Source organism: Peromyscus californicus, unplaced genomic scaffold (assembly GCF_007827085.1).
Source record: "Peromyscus californicus insignis strain IS unplaced genomic scaffold, ASM782708v3 Scaffold_1__1_contigs__length_55948999, whole genome shotgun sequence".
In the NCBI taxonomy this organism is placed as follows: domain Eukaryota; kingdom Metazoa; phylum Chordata; class Mammalia; order Rodentia; family Cricetidae; genus Peromyscus; species Peromyscus californicus.
This window is the reverse complement of record NW_026294492.1, coordinates 8,435,970-8,452,427: the sequence shown is the minus strand read 5'-3', so window position 1 is coordinate 8,452,427 and position 16,458 is coordinate 8,435,970.

Sequence of the window (16,458 nt, the reverse complement as noted above, 5' to 3'; positions counted from 1 at the left end):
AATGGGATCCCCATTTCTCATCTTTAATACTTTGAATTTGGAGGTAGAGGAGAAACTCTGAGAATGTGTGTCTAGTGTGCAGACATCCTGGATTTTTTTCCCTAGCAACACAAAAGCCAAACAACAAAACTCTTAATTTGACCTTTGGGTACATTAAGCAGCTATGAGCACTTTTAAAATCTTTTTTTAAATTACACTTTGTTTACTCTCTCTCTTTCTCCCTCTCTGTCTCTGTGTGTGTGTGTGTGTGTTGTATGTGTGTTCAAGCATGTACACATATTCACATATATACATGTGCCATACCTTACGAGTGGAGATAAGAAGACAACCTAGGAGGTGGGTTTGGCCATCTCCTTCCAGCATGTGGGTTGTGGAGAATCAAACTCAGATCATTAAAGGTTTAGCATCTGGGGCCTTTACTAGGTAAGCGAGCTACCTGCCAATTCATGAGTTCCTGCTTCAGGGGACTTGGGCCCATCTTGGATTGACACCTTTCCTAGTCAGCAGTGTGCCTAACCTCCCATGGGCACCCAGCTCACCTCCTCATATTGGTCTGCCTTTCACAAAATGAATCCATCAATCATCTTCCTAAACCATGCCGTCCGTCCATCCATCCTCCTCCATCTTTCAACATTAGGACTCAAAGCGAGGCAACTTGGCTGGGGACAGTCTCTGCTTCGTGTGCGCTCTTTTTAGTCGAGCAGGACTGAAGCCATGTAAGATGTAGGCTGTTTTTCATCACCTTTTGGAGATAGCACATGAGTGAGTAGAGAGAATAGACACCTCGCAACCGACCACACCAGGCTTCACATCCGGGCGTCAGTATTTCCTGGCCCTGTGACAGTGTCAATTATACATCAAATCCACAAAAGCATGAGCCTCCTATTTCCCATTAGGGAAAGGGACAGCAGCAGCACCTGCCTCACAGTGGGGAGAATTTTTAACGTTAGCGTGTTTGTCGTTAAGCGATCTCTACATTTGAGATTCCTTCCTTCTTGTTTGCCTTCCCCAGGGCTCACCACGGTCCGAGCACATGACTGATGAAGAAATGATCCGCTTTGAGACTCGGCCGAGAAATTAAAGGGTTCCGTGTGCCATGATTTAACAAAACCCAGCATGAGCACTTTGGTTTCCTACTTGAGTAATAAGTGGCTTGGGAGAGTGATACTTTATGGAGTCTTAATTAATCATTTATTCGGAACTTTCTTATAAAAAGCAATCACCTTGGGGTCCAGACACAGAATGAAAACACTAATCACCCTGTAGCACAAAGCCCGTCACTACTGGAAGGTCCACGGAAACGGAAGCCTGTCAATCCAGCATTTGTTAGAGCCGGTCCAGCCTGGAGATGCCTGTGCGGCACAGGCCCTTCCGTTCTCTACCCTTCCCTGCAGACAGCAAGTCTGGGGAGTTAGTTAGAATGACACCCTCTATTGGACAGTACCTCAGCAACCAAGTACTGTTCCACGTCCATTGCAGGTCAATCTGCACAGTACCCATTTAGTCTTGTAGCAGGAAGGAAATTGAGGCCGTGAGAGGTTAAGGGACACCCCACATGCCCCCCTCCATTATTCACCAAGTGACAGGGACAGCACTCATACTCTGTGTCCTCAACTCCATCAACAGGCCTGGCCTCCCATGGAAAGCCTGAGAATTGACTGAGATGAAAAGTCATGAGCTGTGTCGTCCTTTCAGGCCAACTCTGGATCTGAAAGACTGACAGAGACAAACTCCATATCCTTTAGTTGGTCTTTGCCTTGGGAAAAACAAAAACAAAAAAAAACTATATCCAAGAAAGCCAACTAACAAGGTGATTTATTTTGGCATGTGGTTTAAGACTACGGTCACCTGGCCCCATTGTTTTGGGGTTGTGGTAAGGTGTCTCTGTAGCTGAATTTTTCTTGTGTCCCACCTGGCCCATGGTCAGGACAAATCTCTCTCACTCATCAGTCCTGCAGTCACTTGGACCCAAGTAAACACACAGAGGCTTATATTAATTAAAACTGTATGACCTAATGGCTTAGGCTTCTTCCTAGCTAGATCTCTAAATCTTAAATTAGCCCATTTCCATTAATCTATAAGTTGCCACATGGCTTGTGGCTTACTGGTACTTTTACGTCTTGCTTCCTCTGTGTCTGGCTGGCAACTCCTGACTCTACCTTTCTGTTCCCAGAATTCTCCTCTCTGCTTATCCCGCCTATACTATACTTCCTGCCTGGCTACTGGCCAATCAGTATTTTATTTATCAACCAAATCAGAGTAACACATTCACAGCATACAGAGCAATATCCACAGCATGTCCCTTTCTGGTGAAAGCGCACATCAGAGGAAATCTTTATTCTATGGTAACTGAGAGGCAAAGACAGGATTTCAGTATTCTTTTCAAAGGAATATGTCCAAAGATCTAACTTCCTTCATATCTCAAAGGGGCCCCAATTTCCCAACATTGCTGGGACCAGTGATTAAACCTTTAGAATAAGGGCCTATGGATGGATTTGAGGTTGAAAACTGTCAAGGTCCACATCATGAGGAGATACAAAACTTCTTGGGGTTGAGATCTCATGGAAAAACCAGGGAAGATCCTGGGAGAGCTGGAGATACACACAGATCAATCAGTGAATGTGCTGTCATCATTTCTGTGTTGAGCAGCAGTTTAAACCCTTTCAACGGCACTGGGGCAGATGGATGGGAGCAGTGACCATGATGCTCCTTAGAAAGCTGGCTCAGATCTTCTCTCCTTGAGGAGAGAAAGCATCCCAGTTTATAAGCCTAGAGGAAGGATTGCCTATCAGATCCTTGTGTCCTCACACTTTCAAAGTTTTTCTCCAATGATCTGCCCCAGATATAAAAATTGTTAACGGAAGTTAAAGTATGTGGGAAAACCCACCCCATTCTACCCCCCATTCCTTTATTCTTTCAGCCACAGCCACCATGGCTTAACTTTTGGCTCCTTTATACACTATATCTGTGCTCTTCCCTGCCCCTGCATGCCAGCTGTTTACCAGCCTTATCCCTGGTTTCATTCTAGTGACTCTTACTTACCCTTTCTTATCGGTTATTTTTGTCACTGTGATGAAAATCCCTGACAGAGCGACTCAGGGGAGGAGGAATTGATTTTAGCTCACCCTTTGAGGAACTCTAGTCCATCCTGGGCGAAGGCATGGCAGTAAGCAGTGTGAGAGTGTGGCTGAGAAATTCTCCTCCTCCATCTTTGTGGAACAGGAAGCAGAGAGAGCCAGAGGCGGGCCTGCTTTCTCAGCATCAAGGCCTGCTCTCATGTGACACAGTTCTCCACGGAGGCACCTCTTTCTAAAGGTCTCACAACCTCCTAAAACAGCACCATCAGCCAGGGTCGAAGTGTGCAAATACATGAGCCCATGGAAGACATTTCTCCGTCAAAGCACAGTGTCTCTAGTTTAATACATGATTCCTCAGCTAAACCTCCTAATACCTCCATCAGATTTGATTAGGAGCACTGCAGGACAGTCATGGACTCCCTTGTCTCTTACTTTGTTTATTTCTGTACCCATGTTTTTCATAATCAAATAACTAAAATAGAACAATTGCTCTAGACTTGGCAAAGAATAGAGACTAAGGCTCGTATGATTCTGCTTTTTCACACTTTTTTGTTTTTTTGGATCAAATGTGAGTGTCCATTTGCTGAAAAGTAGTAAAGTCTCTTTCACTTCCCCTGCTTGAAGGGTTTTGAAGTTCACCCCCCCACCACCACCACCCTCTGGCTTTCAATAACACTTGACATACATTGCAGAAGGCTTGTTTGTATTTGGCAGATAGGAATGAGGAGGCCCTCGTCTGGAGCAGGGAAAACAAAGCCAGGCTGGAGCCTATGATGCTAATGTCAAGTGCCCACTCACAAAGGACAGCTGGCTCCTCTGAGCATCAGTCTCTGCATGAACTGACCTCCCCAGATGAGAGCAGCATGCTACAGTGACGGAGTCCTTGCGTGCAAGTCAGAGATACTCGGAAACCTGGCTGTCTGGCATAGGATTTGTCTCTAATATAGTTTGGGAGCTAGAACCCAGACCTCTTTGAACTTCTTCTATGCGAAATACTATTAAGTGTGAAAAAAAAAAGTCAGTGACCATTTCCGTCTTGAGATGCAACTGCTAGAGAAACATGGTGGCCTCTGTCTGCCTTCTGTGGGTGGGGCACAGAGAGAGTCGGTAGGAATTAGCAGGCTGCCTCTTCCTGGATCCCCATTCCTGGAGCATCACTGCAAGTGGCCTCTTCATGTCACTGTGCAGGTGTCCTTGCCATAGTCTACACCACTGATGCTTGAGAGTTTAACAGTGGAAATATTAAGGTGGTCCATCTGGAGAGGTGGAGCAGTGAATAAAGTATGGAAACATGAAGATCTGCATTTGATCCTCCGAATCCACTTCAAATCCAAGCACAGATGCTTGTGACCATAATCTCAGAGCTGTGGGGCAGAGCTAGGCAGAGCCCAGGCTTGCTGGCTGTCCATGCAATCTGAATTTTGAAACAGCTCAGGTTCAGTGGGAGACCCTGTCTCAAAAGGTAAAGTAAAATGATTGTTTCGGTGATTTCATCTGGTTTTTTTGTTTTGTTTTATTGTTTTAAGAGAAGTAAACAGGTTTAGTCTGGAGGTGAGACTTGGGAAGGGTGGTCCCCAAGATACCCCATAGAGCCATTCACTTGTTGTTGTCAGCATCGCAGTCGAGTCAGCCATTCAGACACTGCACGGTGCAGGTGGCTCAGGGCAGAAGCCTTCATTACCATGGATGAGGAGAGACAAACCTTTGTTTTTAATTAGCAAACTCTGTGGAGCTTGATTTCATCTTCAGCATCTCCCAAGCATGGAGAGTGCTGTGGTTTCCTGGGAGTGAAGGTTTCTCCACCTCCTTCCCTCCCCTTGCTCAGCCAGCTCATTTCTAAGCCAGGGATCCAGGCTTCAGGAAGATCAGGTTTACACTCTAATCCCTCGGAAACTTTGCCTCAGCTCCCCCAGTTCATTCCATCCAAAGGTGAGAGGAAATTGCGAGTTAGCTAATGCCAAAAAAGGCAATGAAGCCAATGCAAGCCAGAACCAGGCTATGTCACTCTGGGCTTTTCCACACCACTGCCACTGTTAACACCTGGGAGGCCTTTGATTCTCACATTAGCCAAACATGCTATAAAGCAGGAACTCCTTTAGGCCCACAGAAATCCTCCTGTGGCAGGGGAGGCAGTGGACTGTCACAAAGGGGCCATTCAGTCCTGGAAAGCCTCTGAGGGGAGAGTTCAAATAAGTCTCCCCCGGAATGTGTTGATGGTTCCTGCAGTCATCCCTGCAGATCCTGGGTGAGCAGCTCTGAAATCCCCAGAGGACAACAGAGCAGATTTTCCAAGCCACCCTTTTATACGGTAGGAAGGTAGGTAATCGGATTTTGTGTAACATGGGTTTCTCTGTGTACTAGTGGCTATAATATTAAGATGTTGATAAGGCAATGGTTGCTAGCTCCAGTGCATGCAGAAGGAGAGGCTGTCCATCCATCATGTGTTGGATAGACCATCTGTGTTCAAATAAGAGAGCTATAGATGATGCAGGACCCCGTTCATAATTGCCAAGTCCAAAGGAAAGTTGCAGGAGCATACGTGCATACACAGAGAGTACAATGGTGTTGGGGGGAAGGAGGGACACACAGAGAGGGGAGGGGGAGAGATTGTAACTGGCTGATGTGAAGAAATCCATCATGTTTAAATTCTAAATGAGGTAACTAGGTAAAATGGCGTCACTTATGGAGCTGGTTACTTTCTGTTCTTATTTTGTGATGCGCATCTCCTGGGCCTCCTCACTCTTCACTGTGATGCATGTCTCCTGGACCTCCTCACATGTCACTGTCACATATCTTCCCTTCCACAGAGCGGCCCTTTCCTTCCTCTAGCTGCCTCAATCTGGCTCCGTCTGAGCTGACAGGCATCTCTACTTCACTCTTTAGAAGATTTGTCACCAGAGATGTGTTTCCAAGCCACAAGTTTCCTTTCACTGCACAGTCTTTGCCACATACATCTCTCACTTCATGGCTTCTTCAAGTGATTTTAAAGACCTTTCACATGACAACATGCAAGCAATGGCCTTGGGAGGCCAAACCCAACCCTCCCACTTCCCAGAGGATGAATTACACCTCAACTAAATTTCTTTGCCTGCTTTGTAATAATTCCATTAGGTGACCTCTATGTGGGTCCAACATCAATGTTTACTGAGGTTACCACATGCTTATGTCCCTTCTCCAAATATTATTCTGATTTAAAAACTATTTGGTACAGATGCCCCTGCAATGGATTTTGGGTATAAAGAAATACAACTCACTCCCCTCGCTTTCAAAAGGATATGATTTCTTAAAAGAAAATTTGTCTTTCAGGCTGTTGCTTGCGATATGTACACGTTGAAAAGTAATAGGAAGCAAATGGTGTCTGGCTTCTTAGGGGTGAGGAGGGATTGCATGCTGAAGGCCATCCATCACGCTAAGGAACAAAGGCTGGGAGAGCCCAAACTCTGGAAATGGGGAGATGGGAGAAGAAGCTGAGATTTTGTCCCCCACCCCCAGAACACTAATAATTTTCTTGCCATAACTCCCCCGGTGCAGCCAGAAGATAGAAGACTCCTGGGTCAGACATAAATGAATTTCACGCCTGTTCTAGTACCCTGGATCCCACTTCTCACAGGTGCAATACAGAATTGTCTGGGTGGACACAATACACATAGTAGGTCTGCATCACAAACAGGGAAATTAAAGCCCAAAGAACCTGAAAATTTTATAATGGGCTTTATGAAAATCAACATCCATGTTCCCCTGGAAGGAGACATTATCTTATGTTACCTGACAGTAAGCAGACTGCTGTGTACTGTACGGGGTGACGTCATCTCTATCTACCAAGGCAGCCATCTTGTCATTCTCAAGAAAGATCTTCTTTGCAGTGGAATGCACTTCAGTGCTGTGTTCATTCACTGGTCAGGAATTTAACTCCCCTGAGCTAATAGTTTTATGCTCAAAATAAAAACAGCACAGAACTATAATACATGGTAGCATTGTTTGCAAAAGTGGAATCCTTGGAATCAACCATTCAGAGAACAGAGAGTCTGGTTAGATAAACCATTATGCATTCTTACAATGAAATCCTGGGAAGCCAGAAAAATGAATGAGAAAAGTCTATATGAATTGATGTTAAGTATTTCTTGGACAAGAATTGGAAAAAGGAAACAAATAGCATGTATAGTTGCTATTTGTTATGCAAAAAATGGAGAGGAAATAAAGAAACTGCATATATATGCTCATTGTTCACAGACATAAACACAGGATAAACAAGAATTTATGGTCATTAGTTGCCTCATGCAGCGAGGAAGGATAAGGATGGAAAGGCAGTGGACTGGGAACTGGGTGAAAAGAATAGACACTCTTCTTTTTTAATTTTTATTTATGTGCATTGGTGTTTCGGCTCCATGTATATCTGTATGAGGGTGTTGGGTCCCCTGGAACTGGAATTACAGACAGTTGTGAGCTGCCATGTGGGTCCTGGAAATTGAACTTGGGTCCTCTGGAAGAACAACCAGTGCTCTTAACCCCTGAGCCATCTCTTCAGCCCAGAATAAACACTGTTTGAGGATATGTTTTGGTATATTCCTGACTTTTACAACTATGTTAATACTTTGCATAGCTTAAAACATAAAACCAGTAAGATTGAAAAAAACTGAAAATGGAATGCAAACACTAATAAATCATAAACCTAGCTACATACAGAGGAATGGCAACACACACACACACACACACACACACACACACACACACACACACTCAAAGAAAGTAAAAGCATGTTGTGTCTAACACTGGTTGGGTGATGAGTTCCCTACAACTGAAGTTGGCATGCCTCCCATCTCCTCTGTAAACAGATGTAAAGATGTTAAGGTTTGTGTCTGCTCTGCTACTCTGAAATTAGCTTCAGCTAATCTGTTAACAAGGAAAGAGGAGCCTGTATTCTAGCAAACACTGGGAATGACATTGAAATCTGATTTTCATACAACTTTCCTACGTCATAACATTTTATTCTGTTTTTTTCCTTCCTAGCCATTTAAAAATATAAAAGGAGTTCTTATCTCATGACCAATATAAAAACAGGAGTGGTCCAGATTTGGACCTTGGAACATTGTTTGCTGACCTTTGTACTATATCATTTATTCAGTTCATGTTAGCTTACCTATTACCATCAGAGTGTATTTTAACTCTAGCTTTTATATTAAGGCTCCAGTGCATTTTTCCCAACTCTGCCAGCTCCTTTGGAACCTTACCTACCTCTGGACCAACGCGAACTCCATTTCACTTCACATAATGATATTTTCCCATGAAACGAGGACACAAGGCACATGGATTCTGTTTGTTTATTCTACCACATGCCTCATTTTCCAAAGCAGGCTTTCCCTGGGATCATTATTGCTAAATCCCAGCTTTGTAGGGGTCAGAATGCTCTCATGCAACCCAGGATGCTGGCTGTTGCTCCGTGCTGTGTCTCCATACACAAGCCAACATCTGGATGAATCTGGCATGAGCCCCCCCCCCCCACTTTGATCTCTTTATCATTCACCTGGGTGTTCATTGTCACCCTTCAACTGTGCCATGAGCTAAATGCCTATGATGAATTCCAGAAACAATTATTTTCCTCATCTTAATGTCGACCTCTCGCTCTTGGATTTTTTTTTTTTTTTTTGTATTTTTGCACCCTACTTTCTGTATATTTGAAGCAACCTGCAATTTCCTTGCTCATATAAGTGTGGGGCAAGTAAAAATACCTTCCCCAGAAGGTATTCTCTGCCTCTCATTCTCTGCTGACCCCTGATGGATTTGCTGCTAGCCGTATTCATTGTATCTAGTGGTGTTGCTGCTGCCCCTGCTGGACTCACAGAGCTCAAAGACAGATGAGCATGAAGTAGGCACTGTGTAAAAGGGAAAGGAAATAACCAGAAGCCACCTGGGAGTGGAGGTGATGTGGCCTCTACGCATGACCCGGGGGACCTTATGTTTAGTCACACAGATGTGTTCTCTGAGTGTCAAGACACGCTGCCTTTCTTGGTTAGGGTGGGGTTTCTCAGAAGTGTGCTTGGGAAGTCTGCCACTGACCATATCTCAAAGCTACTGTTGCCATGCTAAGGACAACTCCTTCAGAGACTATCATTCCTCCCATTCCTCTCTTCTCATAACAGCATACTTCTCTCGTTTGTTATGTATTCGGCTGGCAGGTGTGGGTAGAGAGACACTATGGCACATGCCTATGAGTCGATAACCGGTAAGAACTGGATGGCAGGAGGGCCTCACTCACTCGCACCTGAATGTAAGAGCATGTGCCTTCCATGTGCACCTTGCCTCCAGAAATATTAAGGCTACTCAGAAGTCAACGGAGGAGTCAGAGCGTGACATAAATCGGTACAGAGGGTGCCCTAGCTACTTGTCTGGTCGCTGTGATTAAATACTCCGACAAAAGCAACTTCAGGGAGAAAGTTTGCTGTGGCTCACAGTTCGAGCATACACTCTGTCACACTGGGGCAGGGGTGGTGACGGGAGCCCCGAGGCAGCTGCTTGCTTTGCCCCCACAGTCAGGAAGCAGAGAGAGATGAATGTGGGTTCTCTTCTTGCTGGTCTCCCTTTGAGTCACTCTAGAACCTCACCCCATTGTGTGGAGTGCAAAGGTGCCTCCCACAGTTAAGGTGGAGCCTTCCACAGTTAAGGTGGATCTTCCCACCTTAATTAACTTAATCTGGATAAGCCTCACAGATAGGCCCCACCCCCTAGGCATGTTTCCTAGGAGATTCTAGATTTCCCTTCAAGCTGTCAATCAATACAACCACCACAGTGTGTTCCTGTAAGAAATGGTAAACTGCTTCATCCACAGAATACGATGTGCTTTATGGAGGTTTTGCGTGATCCCATCCCTGATGCTCTAGTTGATGGTGGCATGAAGAAACAGTTCAGAAAGGAAAGCTATGTCGCCTCACGTTGAGGTTCCCTGGCTCTCTGATTTATACATCTGAGGCAGTTTGGGGACCATGGGCACCCACACTGCATTCTGCAATCCATAAATGAATGAGTGATTAAAATCTTAGTAAGCCACAGATCTGAAAGATGCATGGTGATTGCCAGCCATAGCCAGCAGATGTATAGAAATAATTGGCTTTTAATGCTCATTAGTCAGTTTTATTACAAATAATACATTTGCATGATGTTTGTAAATTTATGCCCCAGTAGGAAGGCCTGGTGACAAGCCAGGATAAACAGGAGAAGCAATTAGAAAAGACGAATACAGACATTTATGAATGGGTTCAACACCCCATCTATTTATACGTTTGTTTGTTAGCTTGGTTCTTTCAAAACCAAAATCACTGAAGGGAATTTAAGACATATAGGCATTGTTAGAATTTTAAATGAAGAAATTATGCAGAGAGAAAGTGAAGGTCAGGAAAGCTAACGAACAGGGATGAAGTTAGTCTGCAAGACAAATTACAAGCATTCTGTCCCTGTGATTTAAAAAAAAAAAAAAAACCCAGAATGCAACCAAGTTCGCATTCATTGGCATCTGGGGCAGAAGGGATAACCGACTGTATGAGATTCATGGCGTTCACGAGAACTGAAGCTGCCACAAACAAGCATTTCTCAAGGGGAATAGAGCATTTCCTGGTCAAGTGAGAACAGAGAAACGTATCCTATAGTCAGGAAGGTGACATCAGCGGAAAAGGAAACTAATACTGAGCAATCCCCTTAGGCAAAGTGAGCAGCATCCTTGGTGCTATCCCAACGTCAAAGCTGACACACCCTGTCACTGATAATGCTTGGGCATTTGAGGAGAGTTTTCTTTCTTTCCTCTCCCCTTCTCTACCTTCTTGTGAACACTGTCTGTACCACAATCCTTACAACTCACACTATGTTTAATTGTACATGGATTTTTAAAAATATATGCAGTGTCTGCTTTCTTGAGACTTTGCCGAACACTCATAGCTCAGGAACACACTGCAGTTGGGTGTATTTTCACACACAACTTATTTTTCCAGATGTTGTCTTGGTCATCACTTTTATTTGATATGGTTACTACTCCAAGCCCAGATTCTTCCCCAGAAAAAAAGGGTGGGCACATCTAAAACATATCTTCCCTTGTCTACCCCCCCCACCCCAACCCCACCCCCCCGTGACAGCTTCTAGTCAGACAGTGTCCTGGACACGAGACATTGTGTTAGACCAGGTCTCTCCTTGGCATCATATGATGACTTCTGACTTCCTTGTGTTTAACTATAATTTTAATGAATATCAAATAAATTTTTGATGACTCACTCCCTTCCTTTTTTGAAAACTATTTTTTTAAAAGGCATATGGGAGACTTTTTCAAGTTTGTGAACATCACAAAATTACTATAATAGTCTTGTGCAACTTACGGCATGCACAGTATACAATAACAGTTGGAAATACAATTCTCCTTTGACATGCACACAGGGTCCTTGAGCATAGGATACCAAAACCAAGTCCTAACAAAAGACTACTATTTGCACATAAACCTGTGCACACGCTCAACTGTGCATTAAATCATCTCCAGATTATACTTAATAACTAACACTATAAATTGTTACACTGCTTGGGGAACAATAAGAAAAACAAAGCATGCACAGCTTTAACACACGCGTATTTGCGAACAGTTTCTGTCCTGGGTGGGTTTTATTTGCAGATTTAGAAGCTATGAGCCTAGAGGGCTAAATGGAATTTTCCCTCAGATCTTTAACAGGTGTGCCTCTCTTGCTCCAACGGAGCCTCTGTATCTACTGTTTAGGAGCTTTTCCAGGACAGATGCGCTGGGTGGTGTGGTATCCGCTAGCATCACTTCTGCCGTAATCGACCCACTTACCGCCGCCCAGTCCGGCTGTTCAGTGGGCTCACTTGGGCCTTGATGTTTGACAGCAGATCCCAACCTCTTCCAAGAATAAGCCTTCCAAGAATGGTGCTGAGACCTTCGTTCTGTGCTTCAAAGTGTCTATCAATCTTTCTGAGAAAGAGTCACTGGCATTGGCAGGACCGACTGCATCAGCTGATCTGCAGAAGGACGGTGCAGCATCTCTCTGCTTCTGGCATCCTCAGGGGCAGCACAAGCTGGTCCAGATTTGGTCCAAGAGTGATCCTATTGTTCGGTCAGTCTCTGGACTCTCTCCCTCTGTCCACATGCTCACCTTATGTGCCTCTGTCACCTCTGGGCTATGACAAGTTGTCTTAGTTATTATGCATGTTGCCGCAGCAAAAATACCTGACCGAAGCAACTTCACAGCTGGGGTTCCAGAGCATCATGGCAGTAAAGTTACATAGGTAGCAGCTTGTGTGAGGGCTCAACATCCAACCTAAAGTCAGGAAACAGAGAGGGACAATGTATGTATGTATGCTCGGCTCCCTCTAAACTGTTCATCCAGTCCGTGGCCAGCACATGAAATGGTGCCACCCACATTCAGAGTGGGCTTCCCATCCCAATGAACCCATTTAAGAAAATCCCTCACAGGTGTACTCACAGGTCAACTTCATCTAGACACTCCCTCATTGAAACTCCTTTCCCAGCTAACTCCAAGTCCTGCCAAGCTGGCCACAGACATTAACCGTCACACAAGGGCTGGCTGACGTTTTCTCTATTTGACGGTTCGGTGCCACTTCTGTGAAGGATGGTTTATGTGGTGTTAAAATGTGAAATCAACATCGCCATCCGTCACAGCACCCCCAAACACACACTTGCCCACCCATAGGCCTCTACCCCACAAGTCTTTTCTGTCCTCCCATAATATTTGCCCTTTCTGGTTAGCCAGTCCACTGCCCGAGAATCTACGTGTCCTAAGACAGATGGAGCAGTTTGGCTTGCTATTGAGATTGCTTTGTAAAAGTGAATGGTGGATCCTGAAAAGATACTCAAAATTAGAAATGACACTCTCTTGAGAAAAAAAGGTCATTGCAGGCATTAATTAAGTTAAGGATTTTGAGATAAAAAATTAGCTTGGGTTATCCCGGTTGCCTGAGACTAATGACTAGTGGAAGGGGCTGGAGAGATGACTCGGAGGTTAAGAGTACCTGCTACTCTTGCAGAGGACTTGGGTTCAGTTCCCAGCACCCACATGAAAGCTCGCATTGGACTGTAACTGTAGACGAAATTCTAACCGGTCTTATTAAGTAAGAAACACAGAGCCAAATGGAGAGTTAAAAGCCTAAGAGATCAGAGCACTAGCGAAGCCCAAGACTACCTTTAGATTACGACTCGCTGCCGTCCTTCCCCTGAAGAGAGCCTTTAATGTCTCACTTGTCTTTTTATTGCCTTTCTGTTCTGCCTTCTCATTGGCTCTAAACCCAGTCACATGACTTCCTCATCACTGCCTGTCTATACAGACCTCCAGGTCTCTATGGTTGGTACTGGGATTAAAAGTTTGTGTCACTGCTTGGCTGTGTCCTTGAACACACAGAGACTCTGCCTGCCCTGTGATCGGATTAAGGGCATGTGCCACCATCGCCGGACTTCTGCTAAATGGCTTGCTTTTAGCTCTGATCTCCAGGCAACTTTATTTATTAACATACACATAAAATCACATTTCAGCACAAATAAAATATCACCAGTTCTAGAGAATCCAAAACCTTCTTTGGGCCTCCTTGGGCACCAGGAATACATGTGGTATGTGTACCTACATACAGGCAAAATACCTATACACACACAAATAAATAAACACATAAAGTTCAAGAGACAAAAGGGGAAATTTATAACAGAGCAAAGCAAAGTCCTAATGTAGACAAAGATTTAGTGATGTGGTCACAAGTGAAAGGACACCTAGGATCATCAGAAACAGGAAAAGGCAAGAGATGAGAGTGTATGAGGGTCTCTGGAGCATGCATGGTCCTGTCAATGCCTTGATTTTATATTGATGGCCCAAGAATGAGAACATTTGCTGCTTTTTTTTTTAATAGCAGCTAGAGAAAAGTAGTATAAGTGGGATCCTAGATTGTCTTGAATTCTGGACCCTTAAATGTTTGACTAATGTGGTAAGTGCAGAATCTCTACAGGGTCCATCTCTCATTATGCATTGGCCTTGCTTAAGGTTTCTAATGAAGTGGTAACTTTAGGATCCTCCAGTCTGCTCTGTCTGATGCTAGTCAATCAAAGTGATCAACATGATGCTCTCTGGGCTCTTAGACAACCCTGGATCTCTTTGGACTGTTTTATTGGCAAGGTAGAAGAAGGAGAGACTAAATATCACCCTTGGACATAGTTTCAGGCCTTTAGTTTTGTCTTATAAATCTAAAGATGAACTAATCATCTTTGATGACGGGATAGAAAGGAATGACCACAGTGTGGCTTACAAACCATGTATGGAAACCAGGTAAATCCATTGTATTTAAGATTCCAAAGCAGCAGGGAGGTGCAGCTATAGTTGGGGATGTGTTTGGTAAGGTTTGTGGCAGTCCATCACTCTCTAAGTATCAGCTGATCTTTGTAAGGCTAGACCAAATGGGGATTTGATAAGGAAAACCCCAGGGAATGAAATCCATTTTTCACACACCTATGGAATGCAGTATTACTTTTGCTTCATCGTTTTGGCTTTTGGGAAGAGCAGCTTCATACAGGTTTGGGAAAAGAAGCAAAGTTGTAGGCACAAGGTTAGTTGGACATCAATCAGATCCCATCTCTTCACTTGGCCATACTCCAAAATGGGGCCACAATGACTTTGGGTCTCTGGCATTGATACCAGTTTGAGTCTCCTTACTTACTCCATATAAATTTCCTAGGGTAAATGTCTACGGGCCCTTTTCAAAAAAGCGCTGTGGGCATCATCAGGGCAGCTCCCCTGCATCTTCCCATTCTGTTGTGGGTTCTTCATCCTGTCCTCGCCTTTATTTAATGGGCTCTCAATACGAACACTGGATTGGGTCCAGAACTCTACCAGAGAGTGGAAATTTCCTTCAGTGGGGCTGTTGTTTTCAGCTACCACATCATGCATCCTCAGTTTCATCTAATGGTGTGAACGAAGGGCTGCCCTTACTGGCTTTCCATGTGTTTTAAGCATGGGACACCATCCCATATTGATCGTCTTTCTTACTCTGTAACTAAGGCCATCTTGCCTGCCATTCTAATCTTGCTACTTATTGCTACTGGATTTTGATAATTCAGTTCTGCCATCTGACATTAATTAAGATTTGACTGTACTTACGGCTCAGCAATGCCCACCCCCTATTATCAACCCCACTTATAGCAGAGTCCCACTGACGAAATTTATGGTGGTGGTGTTGGTACCACCATCCTCAGAACATCTCTTATTTCTTCTGGGATTTTTCACAGAATATAATGAGACAATAAGTCAATGCTCCTGAGCAGACATTGGATGTGGGTCGTTCTCAGACAGACAATGACCTTGAGCATGGTAGCTTTCTGTAGCCAAGGCAACCTCTAAAAGAGGTGACACCTGGAGCCGTCTCCTGACTTTTCTACCAACAGCTTGGAGAGAATAGTCCTTCTTCATATGACTGTCACATCTCTGTAGATGTCACACCTAAGAGAGAGATGGGCAGGAAATTAGGATAGCGTCCATCTTCTGCAGGATAAGCTTTATCTCTGCCATAGAAACATAAAACCATCTAACTATTATTAAACCACAGATCTGATTATTGGCTAATGCTCCACAAAGATCATAAGAAATCCCCAAATAAATTACCAGTATATCACATACATGCACGCACAGGAGTGTGTACACACACACACACACACACACACACACACACACACACACACACACACCCCTCTTTCAGCCTGGGAATATGGCTTAGCGGTAGAGTACTTGCCTAGCCTCTGTGAGACCTTGAGTTCAAAGTCCCATCCCTGCACAAATAAAATAAAAGGAAACAAAACCTTGATCAGTGTTTAAGCAGGGGAATATGGGAAAGAAACCATCCACTCCTTACAACACTGAATGATTTCTAACCAGCAAACATTGATCGAGGGTCTGTACTGAGTGAGAGACTATGCCAGTTGGCAGTGGTTCCAAGATGTGTGCTCTAATTCCAGTAAAGACACAAAAACACACTTGACAGTAGAGTTGTCAACTCACGCAGGGGTGCTACAGTTCAGTAACGTCCCAATCACGGCACAGCCAGAGTTCGGAAAAGGCAGCCTCCACAGGAAGCTTTAGGGAGGAAAGGATCCCTCATCCAAGAGAGCTGACACAGCATCATCCAGTGGATGGTGCCGAATAGCTTATGAGTGGAATATTAATAGACAAAGAAATCGAGGTGGAAGGGAGGACTCCAGGCAGACCCCAGAGGCCTTTAGATGCTTTCCTGTACAGACAGCAGTAGGTAGTCAGCAGGGATATTAATCAGTGATACTAGAAATGCATGATGATGTCACTGCGTCTTGAATCCTTTGCAGAGCATTCTTATACTCTTCTCTGGATGGAGC